Source organism: Elephas maximus, chromosome 5 (assembly GCF_024166365.1).
Source record: "Elephas maximus indicus isolate mEleMax1 chromosome 5, mEleMax1 primary haplotype, whole genome shotgun sequence".
Classification (NCBI taxonomy): domain Eukaryota; kingdom Metazoa; phylum Chordata; class Mammalia; order Proboscidea; family Elephantidae; genus Elephas; species Elephas maximus.
Genome location: NC_064823.1, coordinates 1371083 through 1396823, shown reverse-complemented (window position 1 = coordinate 1396823; position 25741 = coordinate 1371083).

Here is a 25741-nt window from a genome sequence, read left to right as displayed (position 1 = left end):
CTTCTAGTCTAACCCCTCCTACTCTACCCTCCTCTACTCTAATCGATTCGATTCGATTCAATGCCTTTCAAGGCGATTCCATGGGATTTAGGCTCGAATTGGCTTGATTTAGCTCGATTTGGCTTGAATCGGGTCAATTTGGCTCGATTCTGCTCGATTCAGCATCATTAGGCTCGATCCAAACTTATCCGGCCCTGTTCAGCTCTATTCAACTCTTTTCTACTCTATTCGTCTCTATTTGGCTCCATTCGACTCCATTCCACACCATTCTACTCTGTTCGACTCCATTCTACACTATTCTATTCTCTTCTCCCCCACCCTACTCTACTCTAATCTATTCGATTCATGGAGATTTGTCTCATTTCCTCTCCATTCGACTCGATTCAGCTCGAATTGGATCTATTCATCTCTATTCTGCACTACTCGACTCTGACTATTCTACTCTACTCCACTCTACTCCATTCTACTCTTTGTATTCTCTTCTCTTCTACTCTATGCTTCTCTAGTCTATTCCTCTCTGCCCTACCCTATTGAATCCCAGCCTAACCTACACTACTCTAAGCTGTTCTATTGAATTCGATTGCATTCAATTCGACCCGATTTGACACAATTGGACGGGATTCGGTGAGATTTCATGAGATTCGATGGGTTTTGGTGGGATTGGATGGACTTCGACGAGATTCGATGCCATAGGATGCGATTAGGTGCGATTTGGCTCGATCTAGCTTGGCTCATTTTCTGTGTCTCTATTTGGCTCATTCCAGCTCCATTGGGCTCCATTCAGCTCGAATCTGGTCGATTGGACTTGATTGGGCTCGGTTGGGCTCGATTGGGCTCGACTCAGCCCTAGATGTCCCTATTCGGTGCTATTCGGCTCTATTCAACTCTTTCCTAGTCTATTCATCTCGGTTTGACTGCATTTGACTCCATTCCACACCATTCTACGCTCTTCTATTCGACAGAACCCTATCCCGCCCTAGTCTTTCCTCATCTAGTCTCTTCTTTTCGATTCTGTTGTATTGGATTCTCGTTTTCTCTTTTCTCTATTCCATCCTATGCTACTCTACCACACCCTACACGAAACTAACCTATCCTGACTCATCCTCTTCTATTCTATTGGATTCTGTTTTCTCTGTTCTACCGTATGCTACCCTACCTCATGACACCCTACTGTACCATACCCTACTCCATAGGGGTACTCAAGAAGGGTACTAGTTTGGAAAAGGGACTACCTAAGGCAAGGGGACTAGTTCAGGCTACTAGTTAGGGCCACTGTACTAGTTAAGAGTACTAGTTCATGGACGGGTACTAGTTAAGGCTACTAGGAAGGCAAGGTACAAGTGAAGGCTACGACTTCAGGCAAGCGTATTAGTTTAGGCTACTAGTTGATGCAAGGGTACAAGTTCATACTACTCATTAAGGCCAGGGTACTAGTTAAGGCAACTGGTCAAGGCAAGGGTAGTAGTTCTGGGTAGCGATACGGCCAGGGTACTAGTTAAGACTACTAGTTAATGCCAGGGTACTAGTTGAGGCAAGGGTACTAGTGACGGCCAGGGTACTAGTTAAGGCTGGGCTACTCGTCCATGCAAGGCTACTACTTCAGGGTACTAGTTAAGGCTTGGCTACTTGTTAAGAGGACTAGTAAGGCAAGGGTAGACGTTAAGACTGTTCCCTAAGGCAAGGTGACTAGTTAAGGGTACTAGTTACCACAAGGCTTCTAGTTCAGAATACTAGTTAGGGCCACTGTACTAGTTCAGAGTACTAGTTAAGGCTACTAGTAAGGCAAGGAACGTGTTAAGGCCACTACTTCAGGCAAGAGTCCTACTTAAGTCTACTAGTCGATGCAAGGGTACATGTTAATACTACTGGCTAAGTCCAGGTTGCTAGGTAAGGCAACTGGTTAAGGCAAGGGTAGTAGTTATGGGTACTGACAAGGCCAGGCTACCAGTTAAGACTACTAATTAATGCAAGGGTACTAGTTAAGGGTACTTGTTGAGGCCAGGGTAGCCATTAAGACTATTCCTTAAGGCAAGGCTCCTAGTTAAGGGTACTACTTAGGACAAGGCTACCAGTTCAGGATACTAGTTAGGGGCACTGTACTAGTTAAGAGTATGAGTAAAGGCACGGGTGCTAGTTAAGGCTGCTAGTTAAGGCAAGGTACAAATACAGGCCGCTGCTTAAGGGAAGAGTACTAGTTAAGGCTACTAGTTGATGCAAATATACAAGTGAATACTACTAGTTAAGGCCGGGGTACTAGTTAAGGAAACTGGTTACGGCAAGGGTAGTAGTTCTGGGTACTGATACGGCCAGGGTACTAGTTCAGACTACTAGTTAATGCGAGGGTACTAGTTAAGGGTACTAGTTAAGGCTACCAGTGAAGGCCAGGGTCTTAGTTAAGGCTACTGGAGAAGGCCAGGGTACTAGTGAAGGCAAGGCTACTAGTTAAGGGTACTAGTTTAGAGAAGGCTACTAGTTCAGGATACTAGTTAGAGGCACTGTACTAGTTCAGAGTACTAGCTAAGGCACGAGTACTAGTTCAGGCCACTACTTAAGGCAAGAGTACTAGTTAAGGCTACTATTGGATGCAAGTTTACAAGTTGATACTTCTAGTTAAGGCCGGGGTACTACTTAAGGCAACTGGTTAAGGCAAGGGTACTAGTTAAGGCAAGGCTACTAGTTAGGGGTAGTAGTTAAGGCTTGGCTACTAGTTAAGGGTACTAGTAAGGCAAGGGCAGACGTTAAGACGATTACTTAAAGCAAGGCTACTAGTTCAGAGGACTAATTCAGACAAGGCTACTAGTTCAGGCTACTCGTTATGGCCGCTGTACTAGCTAAGAGTACTAGTTAAGGCACAGGTACTAGATAACGATACTAGTTAAGGCAAGGTACAAGTGAAGGCTACTACTGAAGGCAAGACGACTAGTTTAGGCGACCAGTGGATTCAAGGGTAGAAGTCAATACTACTAGTTAAGACCAGGGTACCAGTTAAGGCAGCTGGTTAAGGCCAGGGTAGGACTTATGGGGACTGAGAAGGCCAGGTACTAGTTAAGAGTACTAGCTCATGCTAGGGTGTTAGTTAAGGGTACTAGTTGAGGCAAGGCTACTAGTGAAGGCCAGGGTACTAGTTAAGGCTACTGGTGAAGGCCAGGGTACTAGTTAAGGCAGGGCTACTAGTTCAGGGTACTAGTAAGGCAAGGGTAGACATTAAGACTATTACTTAAGGCAAGGCTACTAGTTAAGGGTACTAGTTCAGACAAGGCTACTAGTTCAGGATACTAGTTAAGGCAAGGGGAGTAGTTCAGATTCAGAATTTAGGGTACTTGTCAAGGCAAGGGTACTCTCCAAGGCTAGTTGTCTAGCCTACTGATCTATACCACTAGTCTGACTAGTCCAGCTGTCTTGTCTAGGCTACTACTCTAGACTTCGCTTGTCTACTCTACTCTAGTCTGCTTTCGTCTACCCTAGTCTACCCTATCCAAAACCACCCTACCCTAACCTTTTCGAATCTATTCAATTGGATTCGAGTCAAAGCATTTCAATGTGATTGGACGCGATGATGCTTGAATCGGCTCATTCGGCACCATCAGCTCGATTCAGCTCGATTTGGCTTGAATCGCTTCGATTCAGCTTGTTTCAACTCAATTCGACTTGGTTCAGCCTTATTCGGCTCGATTCGACTCTTTTCTACTCTAGTTTTCTCTATGCAACTCCATTCGACTCGATTCTGCTCTATTCTGTTCTACTCTACCCTACTGTAATCTATTCTAATGGATTCGATCGGACGCTATTCGACGCGATTCATCACGTTTTGTTTCCTTTGGGCTCGATTCGGCTAGAATTGGCTCTATTCAGCTCTATTCTGCACTAGTTCACTCTATTCGACTCTACTCTTCTCTACTTTACTCTGCTCTGCTCTACCGTACTGTGCTATATTCTGTTCCTTCTATTATGTACTGTTCTATTCTGTTCTGTTCTACCCTCCCAGCCGCTCCCCTCCCCTTCTCTAATCTTTGATTCTGTTCGAGTCATCGCATTTTCACGCCATTCGACCCGATTAGGCTTGAATCAGATCAATTCGCTTCGAATCGGTTCGATTGGGCTCCATTTGGCTCCATTCAGCTCCAATGGCATCGATTCTGCTGGATTCTGCTCGATTAGGCCTTCTTTGGCCCTATTCGGCCCAACTATGCTCTATTCGACTCTTTTCTACTCTAGTCGTCTCTAGTCGGCTCCGTTCTAATCCATTCCACACCATTCTGCACTATTCTCCTCTATTCTCGTCTACCCTTCCCTACCCTAATCTATTCGAATGGATTCGATTTGACCCGATTCGAAGCGCTTCAACGCGATTCATCTTGTTTTGTCTCCATTCGCCTCAATTCGGCTATGCTCTGCACTATCTGACTCTTTTCTACTCTATTCTATTCTGCTGGATTCTTTCTGTTCTCTTCTGTTCTCTCCTATTCTGTTGGACTCTGTTCTATCCTACCCTACCCAACCCTACTGCACCCCACCCAAACCCACCCTACTTGAATCGATTTGATTCAATTCGATTCACTTCGACGCGATTGGACAGGATTCGACGGGATTCGACAAGGTCCGAAGGCATTTGACGGGATTCAAAGAGATTAGACGAGATTCCATACGATTCGACGTGATTCAGCAGAATTCTAGGAGATTGGACGCAGTTCGAAGTTATTGGACGTGATGGGGCGTGATTCGTCGTGATTCGACGACATTCGATGCAATCCGATGCGATACGAAGCGATTCGACCCGGTCCGACACAAAACGATGTGATTTGATGCGATTCGACGTGATTCGATGTGATTCGACGCTACTCAGTGACAGTCGGCGTGATTCTGCTTGATTCAGCTCGATGAGGTTCGAATCGGCTCTATATGGCTCCTCTACGTCTCTACTCGGCTCCATTCAGCTCTGTTTTCTCTATTCGTCTCTATTCGACTCTATTCGAGTCTATTCGACCCTACTCTTTTCTACTCTATTCTATTCCTTCTATTCTGTCCTAATCTCTTCTAGTCTACTCTACTCTATTCTAGTCCACCCTCCCCTCCCCTTCTCTAATCTAGACGTTTGGATTGGATTGGATGCACTGAACGGGATTCGACGTGATTCGGCTTGAATCAGCTCGATTCGATTCGATTTGGCTCTATTCGGCTCGTTTTGGCTTGAATTGCTTCGATTCTGCTCAATTCGGCCTTTTCGGCCCTATTCTGCTCTATTTGACTCTTCTCTACTCTTTTCGTCTCTATTTGACTCCATTCTACTCCATTCTATTTATTCCACACCATTCTACACTATTCTGCTCTACTCTATCCTACACCACTCTAATTTACTCGAATCCATTAGACGTGATTCCTCTCATTTCGACTCCATTCGGCTCTACTCAGCCGTATTCGAGTCTACCCTATTATACACTAGCCTACTCTATCGTACTCTAGTCTACTCTTCTCTATTTTCTTTATTCTTCCTATTCTACTCTATTCTACCCTACCCTATGCTACCCAACTCTACTCTACTCTAATCCATTGGATTGGATTGGCTTCAACCCATTTGGACACGATTCGGCTCAGTTTGGCTCCATTTAGCTCTGTTCGAATCTATTCTACTCTACTCTGTTTCCCTCTACGCTACTCTAGCCTACTGTTTTCTGTATTCGTTCTGTATTGTTCTCTTCTCTTCTCTTCTGTTTTATTCTATGCTACTCTACTCTATTCCACCCTGCCATACCCGAACCTCCCCTACTCTAATCTGTTCAATTCGATTCCATGAATTTGGACACGATTCAGGTCGAATTGGTTCGATTCATGTCCATTCGGCTCCATTTGGCTCGAAGAGTGTCGATTCAGCTGGATTCGGCTCCATTCGGCTCCATTAGGCTCGATTTGCTGGATTTGGCTCAATTCTGCTCGATTCGGCCCTCTTCGGCCCTCTTCAGCACTATTCGGCTCTTTTCGACTCTTTTCGACTCCATTCGATTGCGTTGCACAGCATTCTACTCCACTCAACGCTATTTTACTCTACCCTACCCTAATTGACTGGAATTGGTTCGAGGGGATTCAACGCGATTTGCCTTGTTTCTTCTCCATTTGGCTCGATTCGACTCTATTCGACTCTGTTCTACTCTACACTATTCTGCTCTGCTCTAACCTTTTGGACTCGATTCTCTTGTATTCTTTTTATTCTCTTTTACTGTGTTCAATTCTATTCTACTCTATTTTAACCAACCCTACTCTAATCTATTCCACTGGATTCGATTCCACGCATTTCGATGCGATTCGGCTCCAATCGGCTCCGTTGCACTCCATTCATCCCTCTTGGGCTCCAATCGGTTCGATTCAGTTCTAATCGGCTCCGTTTCGCCCTGGTCAGCTCTATTCAGCTTGAACAGGCTCTGTTCAACTCTATATGGCTCTACGAGTCTACTCAACTCTATTATCTCTTTTCAACTCCATTCTACACCATTCTACTCCATCCGACTGTATTCTTCTCTAGTCTATTGTCTTGTACTCTACCCTTCTCTAGTCTATTCTAATCGATTCGATTGGATTGGACTCGAATGGATGGGATTCAATGCAATTCAACGGGCTTCGACGTGATCCAGCATGATTCCGCGGGATTCGGCGCCATTCATCTTGATTTCTATCACGTTGGGTCTTTTGGGCTCTATTTTGCTCTAGTCGGCAATATTCAACTCTATTCTTCTAGACTCTGCACTACTCGACCCTATTCTATTCTTTCAGTTCTCTTCGATCCTGTTCTGTTCTACTGCATTTGGTTCTATCCTACCCTACTCTAACTTAGCCTACTGTAATCTGTTCTATTCTATTCAACAGACTTGAACGGGATTCGGCCTGATTCAGGTCCTATCGGCTCGAATCAGCTCCTTTTTGTGCGAATTCAACTCGATTCGGTTTGACTTGGCCCTTTTCCTCTCTATTCGGCTCTTTTCGGCAGGATTTGACTCTATTTGACTCTAGTCTACTCGTCTCTATTCTTTCTGTTCTATTCTAATCTATTCTTTTCTACCCTACCCTACCCTCATCTTACCTGCCCTACACTAAACGATTGGATTGGATTCGACACGTTTCAACGCGATTCGACATGATTCTTCTCGATTCACCTCGAATTTGGTGGATTCGGCTGCATTCAGCTCTGTTTGGCTCTATTCAACTCTATTGGACTCTATTCTACTGTACTCGTCTCTACTTCATTCTATTCGATTCTTTCTCTTGGGTTCTGTTCCCTTCTAGTCTAACCTCTCCTACTCTACCCTCCTCTACTCTAATCGATTCGATTCGATTCAATGCCTTTCAAGGCGATTCCATGGGATTTAGGCTCGAATTGGCTTGATTTAGCTCGATTTGGCTTGAATCGGGTCAATTTGGCTCGATTCTGCTCGATTCAGCATCATTAGGCTCGATCCAAACTTATCCGGCCCTGTTCAGCTCTATTCAACTCTTTTCTACTCTATTCGTCTCTATTTGGCTCCATTCGACTCCATTCCACACCATTCTACTCTGTTCGACTCCATTCTACACTATTCTATTCTCTTCTCCCCCACCCTACTCTACTCTAATCTATTCGATTCATGGAGATTTGTCTCATTTCCTCTCCATTCGACTCGATTCAGCTCGAATTGGATCTATTCATCTCTATTCTGCACTACTCGACTCTGACTATTCTACTCTACTCCACTCTACTCCATTCTACTCTTTGTATTCTCTTCTCTTCTACTCTATGCTTCTCTAGTCTATTCCTCTCTGCCCTACCCTATTGAATCCCAGCCTAACCTACACTACTCTAAGCTGTTCTATTGAATTCGATTGCATTCAATTCGACCCGATTTGACACAATTGGACGGGATTCGGTGAGATTTCATGAGATTCGATGGGTTTTGGTGGGATTGGATGGACTTCGACGAGATTCGATGCCATAGGATGCGATTAGGTGCGATTTGGCTCGATCTAGCTTGGCTCATTTTCTGTGTCTCTATTTGGCTCATTCCAGCTCCATTGGGCTCCATTCAGCTCGAATCTGGTCGATTGGACTTGATTGGGCTCGGTTGGGCTCGATTGGGCTCGACTCAGCCCTAGATGTCCCTATTCGGTGCTATTCGGCTCTATTCAACTCTTTCCTAGTCTATTCATCTCGGTTTGACTGCATTTGACTCCATTCCACACCATTCTACGCTCTTCTATTCGACAGAACCCTATCCCGCCCTAGTCTTTCCTCATCTAGTCTCTTCTTTTCGATTCTGTTGTATTGGATTCTCGTTTTCTCTTTTCTCTATTCCATCCTATGCTACTCTACCACACCCTACACGAAACTAACCTATCCTGACTCATCCTCTTCTATTCTATTGGATTCTGTTTTCTCTGTTCTACCGTATGCTACCCTACCTCATGACACCCTACTGTACCATACCCTACTCCATAGGGGTACTCAAGAAGGGTACTAGTTTGGAAAAGGGACTACCTAAGGCAAGGGGACTAGTTCAGGCTACTAGTTAGGGCCACTGTACTAGTTAAGAGTACTAGTTCATGGACGGGTACTAGTTAAGGCTACTAGGAAGGCAAGGTACAAGTGAAGGCTACGACTTCAGGCAAGCGTATTAGTTTAGGCTACTAGTTGATGCAAGGGTACAAGTTCATACTACTCATTAAGGCCAGGGTACTAGTTAAGGCAACTGGTCAAGGCAAGGGTAGTAGTTCTGGGTAGCGATACGGCCAGGGTACTAGTTAAGACTACTAGTTAATGCCAGGGTACTAGTTGAGGCAAGGGTACTAGTGACGGCCAGGGTACTAGTTAAGGCTGGGCTACTCGTCCATGCAAGGCTACTACTTCAGGGTACTAGTTAAGGCTTGGCTACTTGTTAAGAGGACTAGTAAGGCAAGGGTAGACGTTAAGACTGTTCCCTAAGGCAAGGTGACTAGTTAAGGGTACTAGTTACCACAAGGCTTCTAGTTCAGAATACTAGTTAGGGCCACTGTACTAGTTCAGAGTACTAGTTAAGGCTACTAGTAAGGCAAGGAACGTGTTAAGGCCACTACTTCAGGCAAGAGTCCTACTTAAGTCTACTAGTCGATGCAAGGGTACATGTTAATACTACTGGCTAAGTCCAGGTTGCTAGGTAAGGCAACTGGTTAAGGCAAGGGTAGTAGTTATGGGTACTGACAAGGCCAGGCTACCAGTTAAGACTACTAATTAATGCAAGGGTACTAGTTAAGGGTACTTGTTGAGGCCAGGGTAGCCATTAAGACTATTCCTTAAGGCAAGGCTCCTAGTTAAGGGTACTACTTAGGACAAGGCTACCAGTTCAGGATACTAGTTAGGGGCACTGTACTAGTTAAGAGTATGAGTAAAGGCACGGGTGCTAGTTAAGGCTGCTAGTTAAGGCAAGGTACAAATACAGGCCGCTGCTTAAGGGAAGAGTACTAGTTAAGGCTACTAGTTGATGCAAATATACAAGTGAATACTACTAGTTAAGGCCGGGGTACTAGTTAAGGAAACTGGTTACGGCAAGGGTAGTAGTTCTGGGTACTGATACGGCCAGGGTACTAGTTCAGACTACTAGTTAATGCGAGGGTACTAGTTAAGGGTACTAGTTAAGGCTACCAGTGAAGGCCAGGGTCTTAGTTAAGGCTACTGGAGAAGGCCAGGGTACTAGTGAAGGCAAGGCTACTAGTTAAGGGTACTAGTTTAGAGAAGGCTACTAGTTCAGGATACTAGTTAGAGGCACTGTACTAGTTCAGAGTACTAGCTAAGGCACGAGTACTAGTTCAGGCCACTACTTAAGGCAAGAGTACTAGTTAAGGCTACTATTGGATGCAAGTTTACAAGTTGATACTTCTAGTTAAGGCCGGGGTACTACTTAAGGCAACTGGTTAAGGCAAGGGTACTAGTTAAGGCAAGGCTACTAGTTAGGGGTAGTAGTTAAGGCTTGGCTACTAGTTAAGGGTACTAGTAAGGCAAGGGCAGACGTTAAGACGATTACTTAAAGCAAGGCTACTAGTTCAGAGGACTAATTCAGACAAGGCTACTAGTTCAGGCTACTCGTTATGGCCGCTGTACTAGCTAAGAGTACTAGTTAAGGCACAGGTACTAGATAACGATACTAGTTAAGGCAAGGTACAAGTGAAGGCTACTACTGAAGGCAAGACGACTAGTTTAGGCGACCAGTGGATTCAAGGGTAGAAGTCAATACTACTAGTTAAGACCAGGGTACCAGTTAAGGCAGCTGGTTAAGGCCAGGGTAGGACTTATGGGGACTGAGAAGGCCAGGTACTAGTTAAGAGTACTAGCTCATGCTAGGGTGTTAGTTAAGGGTACTAGTTGAGGCAAGGCTACTAGTGAAGGCCAGGGTACTAGTTAAGGCTACTGGTGAAGGCCAGGGTACTAGTTAAGGCAGGGCTACTAGTTCAGGGTACTAGTAAGGCAAGGGTAGACATTAAGACTATTACTTAAGGCAAGGCTACTAGTTAAGGGTACTAGTTCAGACAAGGCTACTAGTTCAGGATACTAGTTAAGGCAAGGGGAGTAGTTCAGATTCAGAATTTAGGGTACTTGTCAAGGCAAGGGTACTCTCCAAGGCTAGTTGTCTAGCCTACTGATCTATACCACTAGTCTGACTAGTCCAGCTGTCTTGTCTAGGCTACTACTCTAGACTTCGCTTGTCTACTCTACTCTAGTCTGCTTTCGTCTACCCTAGTCTACCCTATCCAAAACCACCCTACCCTAACCTTTTCGAATCTATTCAATTGGATTCGAGTCAAAGCATTTCAATGTGATTGGACGCGATGATGCTTGAATCGGCTCATTCGGCACCATCAGCTCGATTCAGCTCGATTTGGCTTGAATCGCTTCGATTCAGCTTGTTTCAACTCAATTCGACTTGGTTCAGCCTTATTCGGCTCGATTCGACTCTTTTCTACTCTAGTTTTCTCTATGCAACTCCATTCGACTCGATTCTGCTCTATTCTGTTCTACTCTACCCTACTGTAATCTATTCTAATGGATTCGATCGGACGCTATTCGACGCGATTCATCACGTTTTGTTTCCTTTGGGCTCGATTCGGCTAGAATTGGCTCTATTCAGCTCTATTCTGCACTAGTTCACTCTATTCGACTCTACTCTTCTCTACTTTACTCTGCTCTGCTCTACCGTACTGTGCTATATTCTGTTCCTTCTATTATGTACTGTTCTATTCTGTTCTGTTCTACCCTCCCAGCCGCTCCCCTCCCCTTCTCTAATCTTTGATTCTGTTCGAGTCATCGCATTTTCACGCCATTCGACCCGATTAGGCTTGAATCAGATCAATTCGCTTCGAATCGGTTCGATTGGGCTCCATTTGGCTCCATTCAGCTCCAATGGCATCGATTCTGCTGGATTCTGCTCGATTAGGCCTTCTTTGGCCCTATTCGGCCCAACTATGCTCTATTCGACTCTTTTCTACTCTAGTCGTCTCTAGTCGGCTCCGTTCTAATCCATTCCACACCATTCTGCACTATTCTCCTCTATTCTCGTCTACCCTTCCCTACCCTAATCTATTCGAATGGATTCGATTTGACCCGATTCGAAGCGCTTCAACGCGATTCATCTTGTTTTGTCTCCATTCGCCTCAATTCGGCTATGCTCTGCACTATCTGACTCTTTTCTACTCTATTCTATTCTGCTGGATTCTTTCTGTTCTCTTCTGTTCTCTCCTATTCTGTTGGACTCTGTTCTATCCTACCCTACCCAACCCTACTGCACCCCACCCAAACCCACCCTACTTGAATCGATTTGATTCAATTCGATTCACTTCGACGCGATTGGACAGGATTCGACGGGATTCGACAAGGTCCGAAGGCATTTGACGGGATTCAAAGAGATTAGACGAGATTCCATACGATTCGACGTGATTCAGCAGAATTCTAGGAGATTGGACGCAGTTCGAAGTTATTGGACGTGATGGGGCGTGATTCGTCGTGATTCGACGACATTCGATGCAATCCGATGCGATACGAAGCGATTCGACCCGGTCCGACACAAAACGATGTGATTTGATGCGATTCGACGTGATTCGATGTGATTCGACGCTACTCAGTGACAGTCGGCGTGATTCTGCTTGATTCAGCTCGATGAGGTTCGAATCGGCTCTATATGGCTCCTCTACGTCTCTACTCGGCTCCATTCAGCTCTGTTTTCTCTATTCGTCTCTATTCGACTCTATTCGAGTCTATTCGACCCTACTCTTTTCTACTCTATTCTATTCCTTCTATTCTGTCCTAATCTCTTCTAGTCTACTCTACTCTATTCTAGTCCACCCTCCCCTCCCCTTCTCTAATCTAGACGTTTGGATTGGATTGGATGCACTGAACGGGATTCGACGTGATTCGGCTTGAATCAGCTCGATTCGATTCGATTTGGCTCTATTCGGCTCGTTTTGGCTTGAATTGCTTCGATTCTGCTCAATTCGGCCTTTTCGGCCCTATTCTGCTCTATTTGACTCTTCTCTACTCTTTTCGTCTCTATTTGACTCCATTCTACTCCATTCTATTTATTCCACACCATTCTACACTATTCTGCTCTACTCTATCCTACACCACTCTAATTTACTCGAATCCATTAGACGTGATTCCTCTCATTTCGACTCCATTCGGCTCTACTCAGCCGTATTCGAGTCTACCCTATTATACACTAGCCTACTCTATCGTACTCTAGTCTACTCTTCTCTATTTTCTTTATTCTTCCTATTCTACTCTATTCTACCCTACCCTATGCTACCCAACTCTACTCTACTCTAATCCATTGGATTGGATTGGCTTCAACCCATTTGGACACGATTCGGCTCAGTTTGGCTCCATTTAGCTCTGTTCGAATCTATTCTACTCTACTCTGTTTCCCTCTACGCTACTCTAGCCTACTGTTTTCTGTATTCGTTCTGTATTGTTCTCTTCTCTTCTCTTCTGTTTTATTCTATGCTACTCTACTCTATTCCACCCTGCCATACCCGAACCTCCCCTACTCTAATCTGTTCAATTCGATTCCATGAATTTGGACACGATTCAGGTCGAATTGGTTCGATTCATGTCCATTCGGCTCCATTTGGCTCGAAGAGTGTCGATTCAGCTGGATTCGGCTCCATTCGGCTCCATTAGGCTCGATTTGCTGGATTTGGCTCAATTCTGCTCGATTCGGCCCTCTTCGGCCCTCTTCAGCACTATTCGGCTCTTTTCGACTCTTTTCGACTCCATTCGATTGCGTTGCACAGCATTCTACTCCACTCAACGCTATTTTACTCTACCCTACCCTAATTGACTGGAATTGGTTCGAGGGGATTCAACGCGATTTGCCTTGTTTCTTCTCCATTTGGCTCGATTCGACTCTATTCGACTCTGTTCTACTCTACACTATTCTGCTCTGCTCTAACCTTTTGGACTCGATTCTCTTGTATTCTTTTTATTCTCTTTTACTGTGTTCAATTCTATTCTACTCTATTTTAACCAACCCTACTCTAATCTATTCCACTGGATTCGATTCCACGCATTTCGATGCGATTCGGCTCCAATCGGCTCCGTTGCACTCCATTCATCCCTCTTGGGCTCCAATCGGTTCGATTCAGTTCTAATCGGCTCCGTTTCGCCCTGGTCAGCTCTATTCAGCTTGAACAGGCTCTGTTCAACTCTATATGGCTCTACGAGTCTACTCAACTCTATTATCTCTTTTCAACTCCATTCTACACCATTCTACTCCATCCGACTGTATTCTTCTCTAGTCTATTGTCTTGTACTCTACCCTTCTCTAGTCTATTCTAATCGATTCGATTGGATTGGACTCGAATGGATGGGATTCAATGCAATTCAACGGGCTTCGACGTGATCCAGCATGATTCCGCGGGATTCGGCGCCATTCATCTTGATTTCTATCACGTTGGGTCTTTTGGGCTCTATTTTGCTCTAGTCGGCAATATTCAACTCTATTCTTCTAGACTCTGCACTACTCGACCCTATTCTATTCTTTCAGTTCTCTTCGATCCTGTTCTGTTCTACTGCATTTGGTTCTATCCTACCCTACTCTAACTTAGCCTACTGTAATCTGTTCTATTCTATTCAACAGACTTGAACGGGATTCGGCCTGATTCAGGTCCTATCGGCTCGAATCAGCTCCTTTTTGTGCGAATTCAACTCGATTCGGTTTGACTTGGCCCTTTTCCTCTCTATTCGGCTCTTTTCGGCAGGATTTGACTCTATTTGACTCTAGTCTACTCGTCTCTATTCTTTCTGTTCTATTCTAATCTATTCTTTTCTACCCTACCCTACCCTCATCTTACCTGCCCTACACTAAACGATTGGATTGGATTCGACACGTTTCAACGCGATTCGACATGATTCTTCTCGATTCACCTCGAATTTGGTGGATTCGGCTGCATTCAGCTCTGTTTGGCTCTATTCAACTCTATTGGACTCTATTCTACTGTACTCGTCTCTACTTCATTCTATTCGATTCTTTCTCTTGGGTTCTGTTCCCTTCTAGTCTAACCTCTCCTACTCTACCCTCCTCTACTCTAATCGATTCGATTCGATTCAATGCCTTTCAAGGCGATTCCATGGGATTTAGGCTCGAATTGGCTTGATTTAGCTCGATTTGGCTTGAATCGGGTCAATTTGGCTCGATTCTGCTCGATTCAGCATCATTAGGCTCGATCCAAACTTATCCGGCCCTGTTCAGCTCTATTCAACTCTTTTCTACTCTATTCGTCTCTATTTGGCTCCATTCGACTCCATTCCACACCATTGTACTCTGTTCGACTCCATTCTACACTATTCTATTCTCTTCTCCCCCACCCTACTCTACTCTAATCTATTCGATTCATGGAGATTTGTCTCATTTCCTCTCCATTCGACTCGATTCAGCTCGAATTGGATCTATTCATCTCTATTCTGCACTACTCGACTCTGACTAGTCTACTCTACTCCACTCTACTCCATTCTACTCTTTGTATTCTCTTCTCTTCTACTCTATGCTTCTCTAGTCTATTCCTCTCTGCCCTACCCTATTGAATCCCAGCCTAACCTACACTACTCTAAGCTGTTCTATTGAATTCGATTGCATTCAATTCGACCCGATTTGACACAATTGGACGGGATTCGGTGAGATTTCATGAGATTCGATGGGTTTTGGTGGGATTGGATGGACTTCGACGAGATTCGATGCCATAGGATGCGATTAGGTGCGATTTGGCTCGATCTAGCTTGGCTCATTTTCTGTGTCTCTATTTGGCTCATTCCAGCTCCATTGGGCTCCATTCAGCTCGAATCTGGTCGATTGGACTTGATTGGGCTCGGTTGGGCTCGATTGGGCTCGACTCAGCCCTAGATGTCCCTATTCGGTGCTATTCGGCTCTATTCAACTCTTTCCTAGTCTATTCATCTCGGTTTGACTGCATTTGACTCCATTCCACACCATTCTACGCTCTTCTATTCGACAGAACCCTATCCCGCCCTAGTCTTTCCTCATCTAGTCTCTTCTTTTCGATTCTGTTGTATTGGATTCTCGTTTTCTCTTTTCTCTATTCCATCCTATGCTACTCTACCACACCCTACACGAAACTAACCTATCCTGACTCATCCTCTTCTATTCTATTGGATTCTGTTTTCTCTGTTCTACCGTATGCTACCCTACCTCATGACACCCTACTGTACCATACCCTACTCCATAGGGGTACTCAAGAAGGGTACTAGTTTGGAAAAGGGACTACCTAAGGCAAGGGGACTAGTTCAGGCTACTAGTTAGGGCCACTGTACTAGTTAAGAGTACTAGTTCATGGACGGGTACTAGTTAAGGCTACTAGGAAGGCAAGGTACAAGTGAAGGCTACGACTTCAGGCAAGCGTATTAGTTTAGGCTACTAGTTGATGCAAGGGTACAAGTTCATACTACTCATTAAGGCCAGGGTACTAGTTAAGGCAACTGGTCAAGGCAAGGGTAGTAGTTCTGGGTAGCGATACGGCCAGGGTACTAGTTAAGACTACTAGTTAATGCCAGGGTACTAGTTGAGGCAAGGGTACTAGTGACGGCCAGGGTACTAGTTAAGGCTGGGCTACTCGTCCATGCAAGGCTACTACTTCAGGGTACTAGTTAAGGCTTGGCTACTTGTTAAGAGGACTAGTAAGGCAAGGGTAGACGTTAAGACTGTTCCCTAAGGCAAGGTGACTAGTTAAGGGTACTAGTTACCACAAGGCTTCTAGTTCAGAATACTAGTTAGGGCCACTGTACTAGTTCAGAGTACTAGTTAAGGCTACTAGTAAGGCAAGGAACGTGTTAAGGCCACTACTTCAGGCAAGAGTCCTACTTAAGTCTACTAGTCGATGCAAGGGTACATGTTAATACTACTGGCTAAGTCCAGGTTGCTAGGTAAGGCAACTGGTTAAGGCAAGGGTAGTAGTTATGGGTACTGACAAGGCCAGGCTACCAGTTAAGACTACTAATTAATGCAAGGGTACTAGTTAAGGGTACTTGTTGAGGCCAGGGTAGCCATTAAGACTATTCCTTAAGGCAAGGCTCCTAGTTAAGGGTACTACTTAGGACAAGGCTACCAGTTCAGGATACTAGTTAGGGGCACTGTACTAGTTAAGAGTATGAGTAAAGGCACGGGTGCTAGTTAAGGCTGCTAGTTAAGGCAAGGTACAAATACAGGCCGCTGCTTAAGGGAAGAGTACTAGTTAAGGCTACTAGTTGATGCAAATATACAAGTGAATACTACTAGTTAAGGCCGGGGTACTAGTTAAGGAAACTGGTTACGGCAAGGGTAGTAGTTCTGGGTACTGATACGGCCAGGGTACTAGTTCAGACTACTAGTTAATGCGAGGGTACTAGTTAAGGGTACTAGTTAAGGCTACCAGTGAAGGCCAGGGTCTTAGTTAAGGCTACTGGAGAAGGCCAGGGTACTAGTGAAGGCAAGGCTACTAGTTAAGGGTACTAGTTTAGAGAAGGCTACTAGTTCAGGATACTAGTTAGAGGCACTGTACTAGTTCAGAGTACTAGCTAAGGCACGAGTACTAGTTCAGGCCACTACTTAAGGCAAGAGTACTAGTTAAGGCTACTATTGGATGCAAGTTTACAAGTTGATACTTCTAGTTAAGGCCGGGGTACTACTTAAGGCAACTGGTTAAGGCAAGGGTACTAGTTAAGGCAAGGCTACTAGTTAGGGGTAGTAGTTAAGGCTTGGCTACTAGTTAAGGGTACTAGTAAGGCAAGGGCAGACGTTAAGACGATTACTTAAAGCAAGGCTACTAGTTCAGAGGACTAATTCAGACAAGGCTACTAGTTCAGGCTACTCGTTATGGCCGCTGTACTAGCTAAGAGTACTAGTTAAGGCACAGGTACTAGATAACGATACTAGTTAAGGCAAGGTACAAGTGAAGGCTACTACTGAAGGCAAGACGACTAGTTTAGGCGACCAGTGGATTCAAGGGTAGAAGTCAATACTACTAGTTAAGACCAGGGTACCAGTTAAGGCAGCTGGTTAAGGCCAGGGTAGGACTTATGGGGACTGAGAAGGCCAGGTACTAGTTAAGAGTACTAGCTCATGCTAGGGTGTTAGTTAAGGGTACTAGTTGAGGCAAGGCTACTAGTGAAGGCCAGGGTACTAGTTAAGGCTACTGGTGAAGGCCAGGGTACTAGTTAAGGCAGGGCTACTAGTTCAGGGTACTAGTAAGGCAAGGGTAGACATTAAGACTATTACTTAAGGCAAGGCTACTAGTTAAGGGTACTAGTTCAGACAAGGCTACTAGTTCAGGATACTAGTTAAGGCAAGGGGAGTAGTTCAGATTCAGAATTTAGGGTACTTGTCAAGGCAAGGGTACTCTCCAAGGCTAGTTGTCTAGCCTACTGATCTATACCACTAGTCTGACTAGTCCAGCTGTCTTGTCTAGGCTACTACTCTAGACTTCGCTTGTCTACTCTACTCTAGTCTGCTTTCGTCTACCCTAGTCTACCCTATCCAAAACCACCCTACCCTAACCTTTTCGAATCTATTCAATTGGATTCGAGTCAAAGCATTTCAATGTGATTGGACGCGATGATGCTTGAATCGGCTCATTCGGCACCATCAGCTCGATTCAGCTCGATTTGGCTTGAATCGCTTCGATTCAGCTTGTTTCAACTCAATTCGACTTGGTTCAGCCTTATTCGGCTCGATTCGACTCTTTTCTACTCTAGTTTTCTCTATGCAACTCCATTCGACTCGATTCTGCTCTATTCTGTTCTACTCTACCCTACTGTAATCTATTCTAATGGATTCGATCGGACGCTATTCGACGCGATTCATCACGTTTTGTTTCCTTTGGGCTCGATTCGGCTAGAATTGGCTCTATTCAGCTCTATTCTGCACTAGTTCACTCTATTCGACTCTACTCTTCTCTACTTTACTCTGCTCTGCTCTACCGTACTGTGCTATATTCTGTTCCTTCTATTATGTACTGTTCTATTCTGTTCTGTTCTACCCTCCCAGCCGCTCCCCTCCCCTTCTCTAATCTTTGATTCTCTTCGAGTCATCGCATTTTCACGCCATTCGACCCGATTAGGCTTGAATCAGATCAATTCGCTTCGAATCGGTTCGATTGGGCTCCATTTGGCTCCATTCAGCTCCAATGGCATCGATTCTGCTGGATTCTGCTCGATTAGGCCTTCTTTGGCCCTATTCGGCCCAACTATGCTCTATTCGACTCTTTTCTACTCTAGTCGTCTCTAGTCGGCTCCGTTCTAATCCATTCCACACCATTCTGCACTATTCTCCTCTATTCTCGTCTACCCTTCCCTACCCTAATCTATTCGAATGGATTCGATTTGACCCGATTCGAAGCGCTTCAACGCGATTCATCTTGTTTTGTCTCCATTCGCCTCAATTCGGCTATGCTCTGCACTATCTGACTCTTTTCTACTCTATTCTATTCTGCTGGATTCTTTCTGTTCTCTTCTGTTCTCTCCTATTCTGTTGGACTCTGTTCTATCCTACCCTACCCAACCCTACTGCACCCCACCCAAACCCACCCTACTTGAATCGATTTGATTCAATTCGATTCACTTCGACGCGATTGGACAGGATTCGACGGGATTCGACAAGGTCCGAAGGCATTTGACGGGATTCAAAGAGATTAGACGAGATTCCATACGATTCGACGTGATTCAGCAGAATTCTAGGAGATTGGACGCAGTTCGAAGTTATTGGACGTGATGGGGCGTGATTCGTCGTGATTCGACGACATTCGATGCAATCCGATGCGATACGAAGCGATTCGACCCGGTCCGACACAAAACGATGTGATTTGATGCGATTCGACGTGATTCGATGTGATTCGACGCTACTCAGTGACAGTCGGCGTGATTCTGCTTGATTCAGCTCGATGAGGTTCGAATCGGCTCTATATGGCTCCTCTACGTCTCTACTCGGCTCCATTCAGCTCTGTTTTCTCTATTCGTCTCTATTCGACTCTATTCGAGTCTATTCGACCCTACTCTTTTCTACTCTATTCTATTCCTTCTATTCTGTCCTAATCTCTTCTAGTCTACTCTACTCTATTCTAGTCCACCCTCCCCTCCCCTTCTCTAATCTAGACGTTTGGATTGGATTGGATGCACTGAACGGGATTCGACGTGATTCGGCTTGAATCAGCTCGATTCGATTCGATTTGGCTCTATTCGGCTCGTTTTGGCTTGAATTGCTTCGATTCTGCTCAATTCGGCCTTTTCGGCCCTATTCTGCTCTATTTGACTCTTCTCTACTCTTTTCGTCTCTATTTGACTCCATTCTACTCCATTCTATTTATTCCACACCATTCTACACTATTCTGCTCTACTCTATCCTACACCACTCTAATTTACTCGAATCCATTAGACGTGATTCCTCTCATTTCGACTCCATTCGGCTCTACTCAGCCGTATTCGAGTCTACCCTATTATACACTAGCCTACTCTATCGTACTCTAGTCTACTCTTCTCTATTTTCTTTATTCTTCCTATTCTACTCTATTCTACCCTACCCTATGCTACCCAACTCTACTCTACTCTAATCCATTGGATTGGATTGGCTTCAACCCATTTGGACACGATTCGGCTCAGTTTGGCTCCATTTAGCTCTGTTCGAATCTATTCTACTCTACTCTGTTTCCCTCTACGCTACTCTAGCCTACTGTTTTCTGTATTCGTTCTGTATTGTTCTCTTCTCTTCTCTTCTGTTTTATTCTATGCTACTCTACTCTATTCCACCCTGCCATACCCGAACCTCCCCTACTCTAATCTGTTCAATTCGATTCCATGAATTTGGACACGATTCAGGTCGAATTGGTTCGATTCATGTCCATTCGGCTCCATTTGGCTCGAAGAGTGTCGATTCAGCTGGATTCGGCTCCATTCGGCTCCATTAGGCTCGATTTGCTGGATTTGGCTCAATTCTGCTCGATTCGGCCCTCTTCGGCCCTCTTCAGCACTATTCGGCTCTTTTCGACTCTTTTCGACTCCATTCGATTGCGTTGCACAGCATTCTACTCCACTCAACGCTATTTTACTCTACCCTACCCTAATTGACTGGAATTGGTTCGAGGGGATTCAACGCGATTTGCCTTGTTTCTTCTCCATTTGGCTCGATTCGACTCTATTCGACTCTGTTCTACTCTACACTATTCTGCTCTGCTCTAACCTTTTGGACTCGATTCTCTTGTATTCTTTTTATTCTCTTTTACTGTGTTCAATTCTATTCTACTCTATTTTAACCAACCCTACTCTAATCTATTCCACTGGATTCGATTCCACGCATTTCGATGCGATTCGGCTCCAATCGGCTCCGTTGCACTCCATTCATCCCTCTTGGGCTCCAATCGGTTCGATTCAGTTCTAATCGGCTCCGTTTCGCCCTGGTCAGCTCTATTCAGCTTGAACAGGCTCTGTTCAACTCTATATGGCTCTACGAGTCTACTCAACTCTATTATCTCTTTTCAACTCCATTCTACACCATTCTACTCCATCCGACTGTATTCTTCTCTAGTCTATTGTCTTGTACTCTACCCTTCTCTAGTCTATTCTAATCGATTCGATTGGATTGGACTCGAATGGATGGGATTCAATGCAATTCAACAGGCTTCGACGTGATCCAGCATGATTCCGCGGGATTCGGCGCCATTCATCTTGATTTCTATCACGTTGGGTCTTTTGGGCTCTATTTTGCTCTAGTCGGCAATATTCAACTCTATTCTTCTAGACTCTGCACTACTCGACCCTATTCTATTCTTTCAGTTCTCTTCGATCCTGTTCTGTTCTACTGCATTTGGTTCTATCCTACCCTACTCTAACTTAGCCTACTGTAATCTGTTCTATTCTATTCAACAGACTTGAACGGGATTCGGCCTGATTCAGGTCCTATCGGCTCGAATCAGCTCCTTTTTGTGCGAATTCAACTCGATTCGGTTTGACTTGGCCCTTTTCCTCTCTATTCGGCTCTTTTCGGCAGGATTTGACTCTATTTGACTCTAGTCTACTCGTCTCTATTCTTTCTGTTCTATTCTAATCTATTCTTTTCTACCCTACCCTACCCTCATCTTACCTGCCCTACACTAAACGATTGGATTGGATTCGACACGTTTCAACGCGATTCGACATGATTCTTCTCGATTCACCTCGAATTTGGTGGATTCGGCTGCATTCAGCTCTGTTTGGCTCTATTCAACTCTATTGGACTCTATTCTACTGTACTCGTCTCTACTTCATTCTATTCGATTCTTTCTCTTGGGTTCTGTTCCCTTCTAGTCTAACCCCTCCTACTCTACCCTCCTCTACTCTAATCGATTCGATTCGATTCAATGCCTTTCAAGGCGATTCCATGGGATTTAGGCTCGAATTGGCTTGATTTAGCTCGATTTGGCTTGAATCGGGTCAATTTGGCTCGATTCTGCTCGATTCAGCATCATTAGGCTCGATCCAAACTTATCCGGCCCTGTTCAGCTCTATTCAACTCTTTTCTACTCTATTCGTCTCTATTTGGCTCCATTCGACTCCATTCCACACCATTCTACTCTGTTCGACTCCATTCTACACTATTCTATTCTCTTCTCCCCCACCCTACTCTACTCTAATCTATTCGATTCATGGAGATTTGTCTCATTTCCTCTCCATTCGACTCGATTCAGCTCGAATTGGATCTATTCATCTCTATTCTGCACTACTCGACTCTGACTATTCTACTCTACTCCACTCTACTCCATTCTACTCTTTGTATTCTCTTCTCTTCTACTCTATGCTTCTCTAGTCTATTCCTCTCTGCCCTACCCTATTGAATCCCAGCCTAACCTACACTACTCTAAGCTGTTCTATTGAATTCGATTGCATTCAATTCGACCCGATTTGACACAATTGGACGGGATTCGGTGAGATTTCATGAGATTCGATGGGTTTTGGTGGGATTGGATGGACTTCGACGAGATTCGATGCCATAGGATGCGATTAGGTGCGATTTGGCTCGATCTAGCTTGGCTCATTTTCTGTGTCTCTATTTGGCTCATTCCAGCTCCATTGGGCTCCATTCAGCTCGAATCTGGTCGATTGGACTTGATTGGGCTCGGTTGGGCTCGATTGGGCTCGACTCAGCCCTAGATGTCCCTATTCGGTGCTATTCGGCTCTATTCAACTCTTTCCTAGTCTATTCATCTCGGTTTGACTGCATTTGACTCCATTCCACACCATTCTACGCTCTTCTATTCGACAGAACCCTATCCCGCCCTAGTCTTTCCTCATCTAGTCTCTTCTTTTCGATTCTGTTGTATTGGATTCTCGTTTTCTCTTTTCTCTATTCCATCCTATGCTACTCTACCACACCCTACACGAAACTAACCTATCCTGACTCATCCTCTTCTATTCTATTGGATTCTGTTTTCTCTGTTCTACCGTATGCTACCCTACCTCATGACACCCTACTGTACCATACCCTACTCCATAGGGGTACTCAAGAAGGGTACTAGTTTGGAAAAGGGACTACCTAAGGCAAGGGGACTAGTTCAGGCTACTAGTTAGGGCCACTGTACTAGTTAAGAGTACTAGTTCATGGACGGGTACTAGTTAAGGCTACTAGGAAGGCAAGGTACAAGTGAAGGCTACGACTTCAGGCAAGCGTATTAGTTTAGGCTACTAGTTGATGCAAGGGTACAAGTTCATACTACTCATTAAGGCCAGGGTACTAGTTAAGGCAACTGGTCAAGGCAAGGGTAGTAGTTCTGGGTAGCGATACGGCCAGGGTACTAGTTAAGACTACTAGTTAATGCCAGGGTACTAGTTGAGGCAAGGGTACTAGTGACGGCCAGGGTACTAGTTAAGGCTGGGCTACTCGTCCATGCAAGGCTACTACTTCAGGGTACTAGTTAAGGCTTGGCTACTTGTTAAGAGGACTAGTAAGGCAAGGGTAGACGTTAAGACTGTTCCCTAAGGCAAGGTGACTAGTTAAGGGTACTAGTTACCACAAGGCTTCTAGTTCAGAATACTAGTTAGGGCCACTGTACTAGTTCAGAGTACTAGTTAAGGCTACTAGTAAGGCAAGGAACGTGTTAAGGCCACTACTTCAGGCAAGAGTCCTACTTAAGTCTACTAGTCGATGCAAGGGTACATGTTAATACTACTGGCTAAGTCCAGGTTGCTAGGTAAGGCAACTGGTTAAGGCAAGGGTAGTAGTTATGGGTACTGACAAGGCCAGGCTACCAGTTAAGACTACTAATTAATGCAAGGGTACTAGTTAAGGGTACTTGTTGAGGCCAGGGTAGCCATTAAGACTATTCCTTAAGGCAAGGCTCCTAGTTAAGGGTACTACTTAGGACAAGGCTACCAGTTCAGGATACTAGTTAGGGGCACTGTACTAGTTAAGAGTATGAGTAAAGGCACGGGTGCTAGTTAAGGCTGCTAGTTAAGGCAAGGTACAAATACAGGCCGCTGCTTAAGGGAAGAGTACTAGTTAAGGCTACTAGTTGATGCAAATATACAAGTGAATACTACTAGTTAAGGCCGGGGTACTAGTTAAGGAAACTGGTTACGGCAAGGGTAGTAGTTCTGGGTACTGATACGGCCAGGGTACTAGTTCAGACTACTAGTTAATGCGAGGGTACTAGTTAAGGGTACTAGTTAAGGCTACCAGTGAAGGCCAGGGTCTTAGTTAAGGCTACTGGAGAAGGCCAGGGTACTAGTGAAGGCAAGGCTACTAGTTAAGGGTACTAGTTTAGAGAAGGCTACTAGTTCAGGATACTAGTTAGAGGCACTGTACTAGTTCAGAGTACTAGCTAAGGCACGAGTACTAGTTCAGGCCACTACTTAAGGCAAGAGTACTAGTTAAGGCTACTATTGGATGCAAGTTTACAAGTTGATACTTCTAGTTAAGGCCGGGGTACTACTTAAGGCAACTGGTTAAGGCAAGGGTACTAGTTAAGGCAAGGCTACTAGTTAGGGGTAGTAGTTAAGGCTTGGCTACTAGTTAAGGGTACTAGGAAGGCAAGGGCAGACGTTAAGACGATTACTTAAAGCAAGGCTACTAGTTCAGAGGACTAATTCAGACAAGGCTACTAGTTCAGGCTACTCGTTATGGCCGCTGTACTAGCTAAGAGTACTAGTTAAGGCACAGGTACTAGATAACGATACTAGTTAAGGCAAGGTACAAGTGAAGGCTACTACTGAAGGCAAGACGACTAGTTTAGGCGACCAGTGGATTCAAGGGTAGAAGTCAATACTACTAGTTAAGACCAGGGTACCAGTTAAGGCAGCTGGTTAAGGCCAGGGTAGGACTTATGGGGACTGAGAAGGCCAGGTACTAGTTAAGAGTACTAGCTCATGCTAGGGTGTTAGTTAAGGGTACTAGTTGAGGCAAGGCTACTAGTGAAGGCCAGGGTACTAGTTAAGGCTACTGGTGAAGGCCAGGGTACTAGTTAAGGCAGGGCTACTAGTTCAGGGTACTAGTAAGGCAAGGGTAGACATTAAGACTATTACTTAAGGCAAGGCTACTAGTTAAGGGTACTAGTTCAGACAAGGCTACTAGTTCAGGATACTAGTTAAGGCAAGGGGAGTAGTTCAGATTCAGAATTTAGGGTACTTGTCAAGGCAAGGGTACTCTCCAAGGCTAGTTGTCTAGCCTACTGATCTATACCACTAGTCTGACTAGTCCAGCTGTCTTGTCTAGGCTACTACTCTAGACTTCGCTTGTCTACTCTACTCTAGTCTGCTTTCGTCTACCCTAGTCTACCCTATCCAAAACCACCCTACCCTAACCTTTTCGAATCTATTCAATTGGATTCGAGTCAAAGCATTTCAATGTGATTGGACGCGATGATGCTTGAATCGGCTCATTCGGCACCATCAGCTCGATTCAGCTCGATTTGGCTTGAATCGCTTCGATTCAGCTTGTTTCAACTCAATTCGACTTGGTTCAGCCTTATTCGGCTCGATTCGACTCTTTTCTACTCTAGTTTTCTCTATGCAACTCCATTCGACTCGATTCTGCTCTATTCTGTTCTACTCTACCCTACTGTAATCTATTCTAATGGATTCGATCGGACGCTATTCGACGCGATTCATCACGTTTTGTTTCCTTTGGGCTCGATTCGGCTAGAATTGGCTCTATTCAGCTCTATTCTGCACTAGTTCACTCTATTCGACTCTACTCTTCTCTACTTTACTCTGCTCTGCTCTACCGTACTGTGCTATATTCTGTTCCTTCTA